Here is a 10,227-nt window from a genome sequence, read left to right on the forward strand (position 1 = left end):
CCATTATCCTCTCGTAGTACTGAACTCCCTTCTCCCATTTAACTATACATACCTTAAGCTCGGAATCGTATAGCCATGAGACAATATCACCATGGACCTTGGGTACAGTCTTGAAGGTAGTTACTTGATTCTCTTTGACCCAAGCGGCTGCTGTGTCTTTCCGTTCTTGATCAACAAATCGATACGCCTTGATAATCTTACCCGCAACTTTAAATCTGAACCATTTAGCAATATCCTCATCAGTTGGGTCCACAATTGAGTCATACCGAGTATCCACAACCTTCTTTTCTTTAGTCATCTTCTCCAAATCATCCTCAGCTGCTTTAAAAGTCTGTTCATTAAAAACCGGAGCACCTTGATCAACGTTCGTGTGTTGATACAAGTCAGGATACTCCTCAGTAGTGACGTCTTCCATCTCAACATCCTCATCTTCATAAATAAAATCTGTATTCATTTGACTAGACAGATCATCCTCTATACCTTCCTCATTCACCACTTCGACATCAGGCTCAGTTTCTAACACGGTCAGCTGTTCATCATTCAACCCAAGCAGTATAGAAATCTGCTCTCTAGTTAGAGACCTGTCAACAAACTCACCAACCTCAATCTCATCCTTGTTCACCATACTTCTAATCACCCCCCTCCATCCATAAATATTACCGTGTCAGCTTCAATCATCTCAATTGGCTTAGCAGCCGAATAATCACGATAAACAACAATCTGTTTTTCAGAATCGTCAACAGAGCTCGTACCCGCACCAGACGCAGGGTCTTGAGCTTGTTTAGGCTCACCACCAGCACCAGACTCATCATCATCAGGATCTTCCTCATTATTCTTGATCTTCTTCAAAGCATCATCTTTGCAAGTCAATTGCAGGATCAGATCCTCTTGCTCTTTAATCTTCACCCCCTGAGACTCAACAATCTCACGTAGGGCCTTTGTTTCCTTTTGATAGAAAGAAACATAGCTGACAAGTTTCTTCTGATTCTCCATTAAGCGTTCTTGATTCAACCGATCAGAAGACATCTGATTCTCATACAAATGCAGAAGATTTAAAAGCATTTCTGTCTGACGGTTTGGTGGCAAAGCATACAAGGATGGATGAACTGGTTGGATTGGACCTTGACGCCTTGTAATTCTCATAAATGAGAGATCACTAGGAGGAGGAGGCCTCATAGATGTTGTTGGAGGAGTTGTAGCCACAATATCAGTTGGCAAAGGTATTTCAGTTAATGCTGACTGAGGTATCATACCCAACTGTTCATGTGGTACTATCGTCGTCGTCAAGGTCATTGCCGGAGTGCTAGTTGTAATTGGCACTACCGGGCGTGGAGGCGTTGGTTGACGAGGTGATGGCACACCAATGATTACACCAGCCCTAGCCGATACACGTCTCTTCTTAGATGGCTCACCAGTTGCCACACCTTTCCCTTTTCTCTTTCTTTCTAATTGAGCAGCAATGGTGGCAGCTAAAGCAGCATCAACTGCGGCCTGTTGTTCTCTACGAGCTGCATCACCAGTATTATCATTTCCACCTTCATTACCCCCATCACCATCATTTCCACCTTCATTACCATCATTCCCATCATCACCATTGTTCCCACCTTCTCCTTCCTCACGCTAGGAATCTGAATCATCATGAATCCAGCGATCCTCGGAAGGACATACATAATTAGGATTAACGATATGACCAATCATTCGTTTATCCGCTGGCCTTGCCTTTCGATAAATTGCCATTCTACGTACTGTGTCGGCCGTCATGTGTTCCATATGAAGCTTATCATTCACCAAGGTCTGATCAATAGCTAAATTAGGTATCAAATCTTGAATAATCAACTGCAAAAACCGAGGATACATTAAAAATTTCTTCTTCTGGTCCGTCTGCTGAACTTGTTCTGCCAAATGATCGAATAAAAGTTCAGAGTAGTTGAATGGCTTATTGAGGATTAAAGCCACAAAGGCTGATTGCAAACTGAGTCGACATTCATCAAAGCCACCACGACAACCACTCTTGCAGTGAATAAGAACATGGAGAAGATACTTCTATGGTGGGCATAATCCATTCTTGTTCAACATAGATTTATTAACGTCTCCACCATAACGCACATGGGTAAACAAACCCCTGACCAATTGCCTATCAAATTCACTCGGGTTGTCATTAGTATCAGCAAATCGAAGCACACGCCGAATTACTTCAACATAAATTGTAATAGGAGTTTCATTAATCGTTGCTCGAATATGCTTTTCCTCCTCAACATACTCAGCATTATCCCAAAACTGCCTGATAATACTCAGATACACCTTAGGTTGAGCAGTGATGGCGTAAAGTATCACTGATCGTCGTAGAAAAGTCAACATATCTCCAAATGTAGCAACATCAGCAACATCTTGGTCAACGTAGGCACAGATGTTATGTTATCATACGTCAATAAGATAACATCGTCATGTTGTTCTTAAGGAGGTTGTTCTTGTGGTGGTTGTTCCTGTGGTGGTTGTTCCTGTTGCCCTTGATCAGCAACCGGTGGATCTTGATGTACTTGATCAGCCATTTTACTGAATGAATATAAACAAGATAAGTAATATGAAAAGATGATATATATATATATATATATTTATATATATTTCTAAATGGTGTATTTAATTTCATATGATATGTGGAATTAATTTATTTACGCGTTTAGACGGGTGCTTCAGATCCTGTTTCCTTTTTATTTTATTTTACTTTTTTATTTTTTTATTTTTTTTTAAAATGTAATAATGAAAAGTAAAAAATAATGTTATTCGTGTGAGATATTACTCTGATTCGTTACCATCTAGTAACGAATCAAGCAATTCGCTATCAGGTAAATAAGTTAACGAATTAAAATTAGCGAACTACTATAAAAGAGAACGAACTAGAAACTAGTTCGTTAAGAATTGACGAATCCTCATCTGATTCGTTAGAGAATTTATTCGCTATTCTAATTCGTTTGAATCTTTAACGAATTGGACACGAAACAGTTCCAATTCGCTAAAGTAAACGAATGGCCATAAACGCTTAATCTTTGACTATCCTGGTCAAAGTCAAAATCACTAAGAACATCGAAGGTCAATTTGACAAATCCAGGTTCTATTATCCCAAACAAATCATAGAGTAACCAAAACTACAGATTTATCCAACTCGGAATTGCAATCCAAAGCTCAAGGTGTTTAGATTGAGGCTTAACACTTTAACATAAATACGGATAATCGAAGAGTTAAACAGAGCCTAAAACCCCCCGAATATATACACATTCAATCAACCCAACAAACAAAAATCAAACATTGATTAATGTCTACCAAGGGTTTCGGAATCACATTCCGAACACAATGAACCCAAAATAATTAACAATGACACAGTATATCAAAAATAGATTAGGGTTTAGAATACGGAAAAACCCTTTGAACACAAAAGTCCAGAATTAGTGTATTAAAACATCATCATTTTTGACGAAAATCACATCGTTGTGATTGTTTATACCTTAGTGTCACAATGATGTCCTTGAAATGTCAAAGTTTGAAGGTCAAATTTCAGAGAAAAATTTGAAAAGGGTAACTTAAGGTTGAAGAAAGATGATGAATAGTGATGGACGATTCGTTTGCTTTGTCTTATATAACCTTACACGTTTCCCGAGCACCTTTTGTACGAATCAAGTGATTCGTATAAACTTTAAGTTAACGAATTAGACAAGTTAACGAATTAGACAATTCACTATTCTAATTCGTTGCCTCAACAGACATGACTTATATCCTGATTCGTTAAATATGTATAACGAAGTATAGATGATTCGTTACAGAGTGCGGAAGCGAATTAGGTGAGCGAACTGGAAATCAGTTCGCTACAAAATCACCTAGTTCGTTATCCATTTTTAACGAAGTAGCCTTTAACAAATTAAAAAATTTATTTAATTTTAACTTAAATAAATAAATAAATTAAATAAAAACCAATAAATAAAATTAAAATTAAAATTTTTTTTAACTTAAAGTAATTACCGAGAACCTTTTATCCCGATAATTGAATACTTTAAAAACGTTCACTTTTACGAAACATAAATTAAATTATATAAATAATATGTAAAGAAAGAAAGATAAAATATTTTTGGTATTTTGTAAAAAATTTTAAAGAATGTATGTACAAAGAAGTATCCGAACATTTTGAATTTGAACAATCTTTTTGTATTTTTCTATGTTTTAACAAAAGCAATACATATTTTTGTGTTTTTGTTGAGTTTGAGCAGAGAATCATATTGACCAAATTGCCCTTCCATCACAGTTTTATATTTCAGCAATATTATGACTGACGTTAAGTCGGTCATTGGTATTGTTGTCCACTTAAATCTAATAACAAATTTTCAAGTGTTTTTGTGATATGATTAATTGGTTCAATTATAGCACAGAATATCAGAAACTATCAGCCTCTAATCTCGGTTCAAGCTTAATTTGATTTTTGCCAAGTAACCCCAACTTGACTTAAACCATTATAGTGTTGATCAAAATTTTTGATACCAATTGTAGAAATGTTGAGCAATGCATCAAGTTTCCTTTACTGTGAGTGAGTATGCACGAGTCCATCTGTCGGCTTACATACATTGTATCCCCTGGGGTCCGTTTCTTAATGGTATTAAGATGCGCGCAAGGGAGGAACAAATGTATGACTAACATCGGATTTTGATCAAGTCAGTAATTTGGAAGTTTGTACTAAGTACAGCAGTGATCAAGTTTGATGACTTTGGGTTTGCTTTAGAAAGCGAGTGAAATATTCATGCTTATGAACACCCAGATGATTAAGCCGCATAAAGACTCACAGTGTCCAGAATCCTAACGCTTGTTATTTGTTTTATTATATTTTTGGAGACAACAACTATAAGGCTTGAGTATGACTGGTTATTACATTTCTGCCATCCTCACCGAGACTTTGCTAGAGACTAACACCCCTTTCAATTTGGCGTTCCTTTATGTTTATATCACATACTTTACTCTACTTGGTTGTTTTAAGACCTACCAATGCACCAATGCAATTAAGCACACAGTCTTTTAAGCTTACTTCTTGCTGGACTTGGAGTCAAGATAATCAATGTACTATCATTTTCTCTTTTTGCTTCAAAAACTCAAAAATTTTGAGGAGCATAAAACAAAATAAAGATAAATTTAATCGCCCCAGTTAACTTAAGTCTATTAATAAATGGTTGTTCTATCAATTCAACAAGTGAATAATAGGACCAAGACATGCAAGCATGCTTTACAAACTTATATAACCGACATAATTTTCAGCGAGAAAATAATCTAAAAACGCATAATGAATGCCCCAACTATTTTCCATTATCAGGTAAATGGCTAACCTGAACATTTACAAGTAAATGTCAGGACCAAACATATACACGTACATGCCCTTCAAATGTAGATAATTGACATAATTTTCAGCAAGCGCATGCACAAATCTTTTTGGTTTTTCTCTATACATATATTAAAACATAATATTTTTGTCTTTTTCAATTTTTTTATAAACAAAATAAATTTCACAGTATTTTTGGATTTTTCGGATTTTTTTTTGTACAAAAACTGAAAAGATACATTCTTTTTGGTTTTTCAAATTTTAAAATGTTTTTGGTTTTTTTATTAAAGAAAAGAAATCACAATATTTTTTATTTTTCGTAATTTTTTAATGTTTTTGGGTTTTATCTATACAGACGAAAGACATAATCTTTTTGTATTTTCTAGTTTATCACCCCCTAAAACCAAAATAAATTTTAAAAGAAAAAATGACATAAAATAAAGATAGTCATCCTTGTTTAAGGATATCAGCTAGGGTCTTCAATCCGTTTAAACCAAGCAAAAACTTAAAACGCGCTTTGTCAAAAGCTTTGGTAAATAGATCGGCTTTCTGAAAGTCAGTATGTACTTTCTCAAGGTCAATCAATTTCTTCTCAAAGCAATCCCGTATAAAGTGATATCGAATTTCGATATGTTTTTTTTTCGAATGTTGTACGGGATTCTTTGTGATAGAGATTGCAGCAGAATTATCAATCAGGATAGGACTAGTAAGAAACTTCAAACCGTAGTCGCGAAGATGTTGTTGTATCCACAAAACCTGGGAACAGCAACTCGAGGCTGCAACATACTCAGCTTCAGCGGTTGAAGTAGAGACCGTTGTCTGCTTCTTACACTGCCAGGAAACTAGCCGGTTTCCTAAAAATTGACATCCTGCAGTCGTTGATTTGAAGTTGATCTTGCAACCTCCATAGTCCGAGTCGGAATAAGCAGTAAGATCAAAAGTATCATCCTTGGGGTACCACAACCCGATGTCTGGATTTCCCCTCAAATACTGAAGAATTTTCTTGACCGCAGCTAGGTGAGTCACTCGTGTACTTGCTTGATACCTAGCACAAAGACAAACAACAAACATAATATCAGGGAGAAAAGCCGTTAGATACATTAAAGAACCGATCATGGCACGATAGAGGGTAGGATCAACGGTATCTTCCAATTTATCCGGTGATAAATTGTGACCCACTGGGAGAGGAGTAGAAGGATTTTTCCGGCAAAGATCTTGAATCGGCTCAAGACGTCGTTCACATATTTAGTCTGGTGAATAAATATTCCGTTAGCAGACTGGTGAACCTACAACCCTAAAAAGAAATTCATCTCTCCCATCGAACTCATCTCGAACTTTGTTTGCATGGACTTCTCGAACTCCTTACACAATGTATCGTTTGTTGATCCGAAAATAATGTCGTCGACATAAATCTGAACTAGGAGAAGATCGTCACCAACAGTTTTATGAAACAAAGTGCAGTCAACAGTCCCTCGTTTGAAGCCGTTATCAGTCAGATGGTCGGCAAGCGTGCCATACCAAGCTCTCGGGGCTTGATGTAGACCATACAGGGCCTTATTTAATCGGTAAACTCGGTCCGGATAATCAGGATCTTCAAAACCAGGAGGATGTAAAACAAACACTTCCTCGTGTAGTTCACCATTGAGAAAAGCACTTTTAACATCCATTTGATAGACCTTGATATTCTTGTAAGCTGCATATGCCAGGAAGATCCGAATCGACTCTAATCTTGCAACTAGAGCATATACCTCTGTGTAATCAATACCCTCCTGCTGATGAAACCCTTGCACCACTAAACGTGCCTTGTTTCTGACAATCACACCTCGATCGTCTTTTTTACACTTAAATACCCACTTAGTCGGAATCGCTTTCTTGACTCTAGCAGGCTTGTCTATTAAATTCCAAACACCCAATCGTGCAAATTGCAGTAATTCTTCTTGCATAGCTTCTACTCAAGAAGGATCTTCAAGTGCCTTATGAGCTGTCGTTGGCTCAACTTGAGATAGAAAGCAAGTGAATTTAGCAAGATTTAATTCCCGATGAATGTAAATCAGTATAAGCACACAATTTGTTATTATCACTTGCCGAAGCAACTTGATGACGTGTACGAACACCCACATCAAGTTCTCAAATGATGTTTTCCTGTGGATGATATCCATGAATCCGAAGAGTGGGATTCTCAGGAACAACATTTTCAAATAAGTTAGTGTAATGTTCACCAAGTTCAGGAGATGAAACATTATCACTGTCAAGGTTAATAACTTGATCTTCAGCTTGATCATCATCAGAAGAAGTGGAAACATTATCGATAGCCACTGGAGAAGCAACTTGAGGTTCCTCAGTTGGAGCATTAGATTGAGCTGCAACATCATTAGAACTTGAAAATCTTGGAATTGCCAAATGATCTTCAAAGTATGCTCGAACCAGGTCTTCGTCAATGTGTTCAGTTGATGGAGTAAATGAATTAAATAAACTATCGTAGTCAAACATCCAATCGGGACCTTTTCCTTGAGAAGGAGTTGTGTACTTTTGATAGTCCACATGGTACCATTCTTCAACACAACCGGATGTAAAGTTAAATACCCTTTTCTTTGGAGACGCATATCCCAAGAAATACCCTTCGATAGCTTTTTCTTCAAATTTACCTGCATCCTTCTTCAACATTGTACACGGACACCCAAAAGGTTCCAGGTACTTTAAGTTAGGTTTTCGATTATTCAACAACTCATAGCTTGTCTTTTTGAGTCTTTTAACTGTTAGAACCCGAATAAGAGTATAACAAGCTGTATTCACAGCCTCATTCCAGAATTGGACAGGAAGCTTAGAATCAGCGAGCATTGTACGTGCAGCTTCAATCAAGGTTCGATTCTTTCGTTCAGCAACACCATTTTGTTGAGGTACATAAGGTGCACTGTATTCTCGATGAATTCCTTTTTGAACACAAAAGAAATCTAATACAGTGTTTTTGAATTCTGTACCATTATCACTTCGGATTCTCCTCACCTTTTGTTTGTACAGTGATTCGATCTTGGTGATAAGGTTTTGTACCAAAACCGGTGTTTGATCTTTTGAACTCATAAATAACACCCATGAGTATCTTGAATAATCATCAGTCACCACAAGACAATACCAATCCCCAGAAATACTCGCACGATTCACAGGACCAAATAAATCCATATGAAGTCGTTCAAGAGGAGTATTAATGGAATTCAATAATTTAGATGGATGTGTCTTCTTCTTCTGCTTGCCCTTTTTGCATGCAACGCAGTGATCGGATAATTTAAAATTCTTTAACGAGACACCTTCCACTAAATCATTAGCCATCAAATAATTCATCTTTCTAACATGTATGTGACCCATTCTACGATGCCATAGAATCGAGTTTTCTCAGTTGCTTTCAAGATAAAACATGTTTCGATCGATGTGGATATCTTAGAGCTCATGTTTAAGACATAAATATCATTCGATCGTGGTGATCGCATGATAACCATGTCCTCGGGAATAACATAACCCGGTTTCAAGATAAGACATTCTTTGTCAGTAAATATTGTTGTGTACTTTTTATCACAAATCTATGATACACTTAATAAGTTATGATCCACTTTATCACAATAATTTACTTTCTCAAACGTGATGTGACCATTTGAAACTTCACCCTATTGTGTGATCATGCCCCCAGAATTCCCAGCAAATGCCACATAACCCCCTTGAATATTTCTCACGTTGGTTAATAGGTCGAGATTTCTAGTGATATGACGAGAACATCCACTATCCATTGTCCAGTTTTCACCAGACACAGTCCTGAATGTACCCTACACACAAAATAAATATGATTAGTTCAAAAAGGTAGCCCAAGCCTCAGTCTTGGGCACCTTTTGGTTTTCTCTTTGATCATTAACTTTAACAGAGTTCAAATGTTGTTCAGCCACTTGTGAATAAGTTACCGGCTTCCTAGACTTTCATCTTAAGTAAGCTGCTTGAACAATGTTTGAATTCGTGTTCCTACAAATTGGCTCATGCGGGACAAACTTTGGTTTAACCTGACCATGTGTCTCATTAATATGAATAACCTTTCGAGGATTCACATTAGAGAACATAATATGAGTGTCATCAGTATACGACGCAGGTCGTTTCAGAATCTCCTTTACTAATAGAATTGGCTTAGAGTTGTCCTTGATAAAAGGATGAAGATTCTGATAGCTCTTCTGACTACAATTTCTCACTACATGACCATGTTGACCGCAAAGAAAACAGCTTTGCATGTCTACACGATGATGTTGAGAGGTAGTTGGAATGAATGACGCAGAAGTTTGATGATGACTCATATGTTTGGTCATGCTCTTAGCAAACTCATCAGATAATTCAGACTTCTTTTTCAAGTAGAAATCCAAATTAGAACAGTTCGAGAAACTCTTCAACGTATCTGTCCCAGTTGAATTCACAAATTTAATTTTATTTGCTTTTTTAAAACTTGTTTTGCTTTAGTTAATGGATCAGATGGAACTGATGTTTTGCTTGAGCATATCGACGTTCAAGATCTTGAATCTGTGACGTTTCATTGATAAAGACACTCTCAATAAGTTCAGGTTTAATGATACTTATTGGAATATCTTTTTCTGTGAACATTGTGTCCATCTCTTTTAACTTAAAAACTCGAACATATGAAAGATTAGAACTAGGAGGATTAACAAACCGCATTAAGTCCTCATCAGAAATCTTTGGTTTATTTGACTTCTTTGCCTTTACTGGTTTAGTTTTTACCGATTCTTCCTTTTTCATGTGAGACTTGAATGAACCATACACAGCTTCCTCAAATTCTTGAGGTTCACAAAGAATATGATTAGAACTTGGAATGTTCTTATTCTTGTGTATTATCT

This window comes from Bidens hawaiensis, unplaced genomic scaffold (genome assembly GCF_021521415.1).
Source record: "Bidens hawaiensis isolate Kalapana, Puna unplaced genomic scaffold, B.hawaiensis_p1.1 tig00022718_1, whole genome shotgun sequence".
Classification (NCBI taxonomy): domain Eukaryota; kingdom Viridiplantae; phylum Streptophyta; class Magnoliopsida; order Asterales; family Asteraceae; genus Bidens; species Bidens hawaiensis.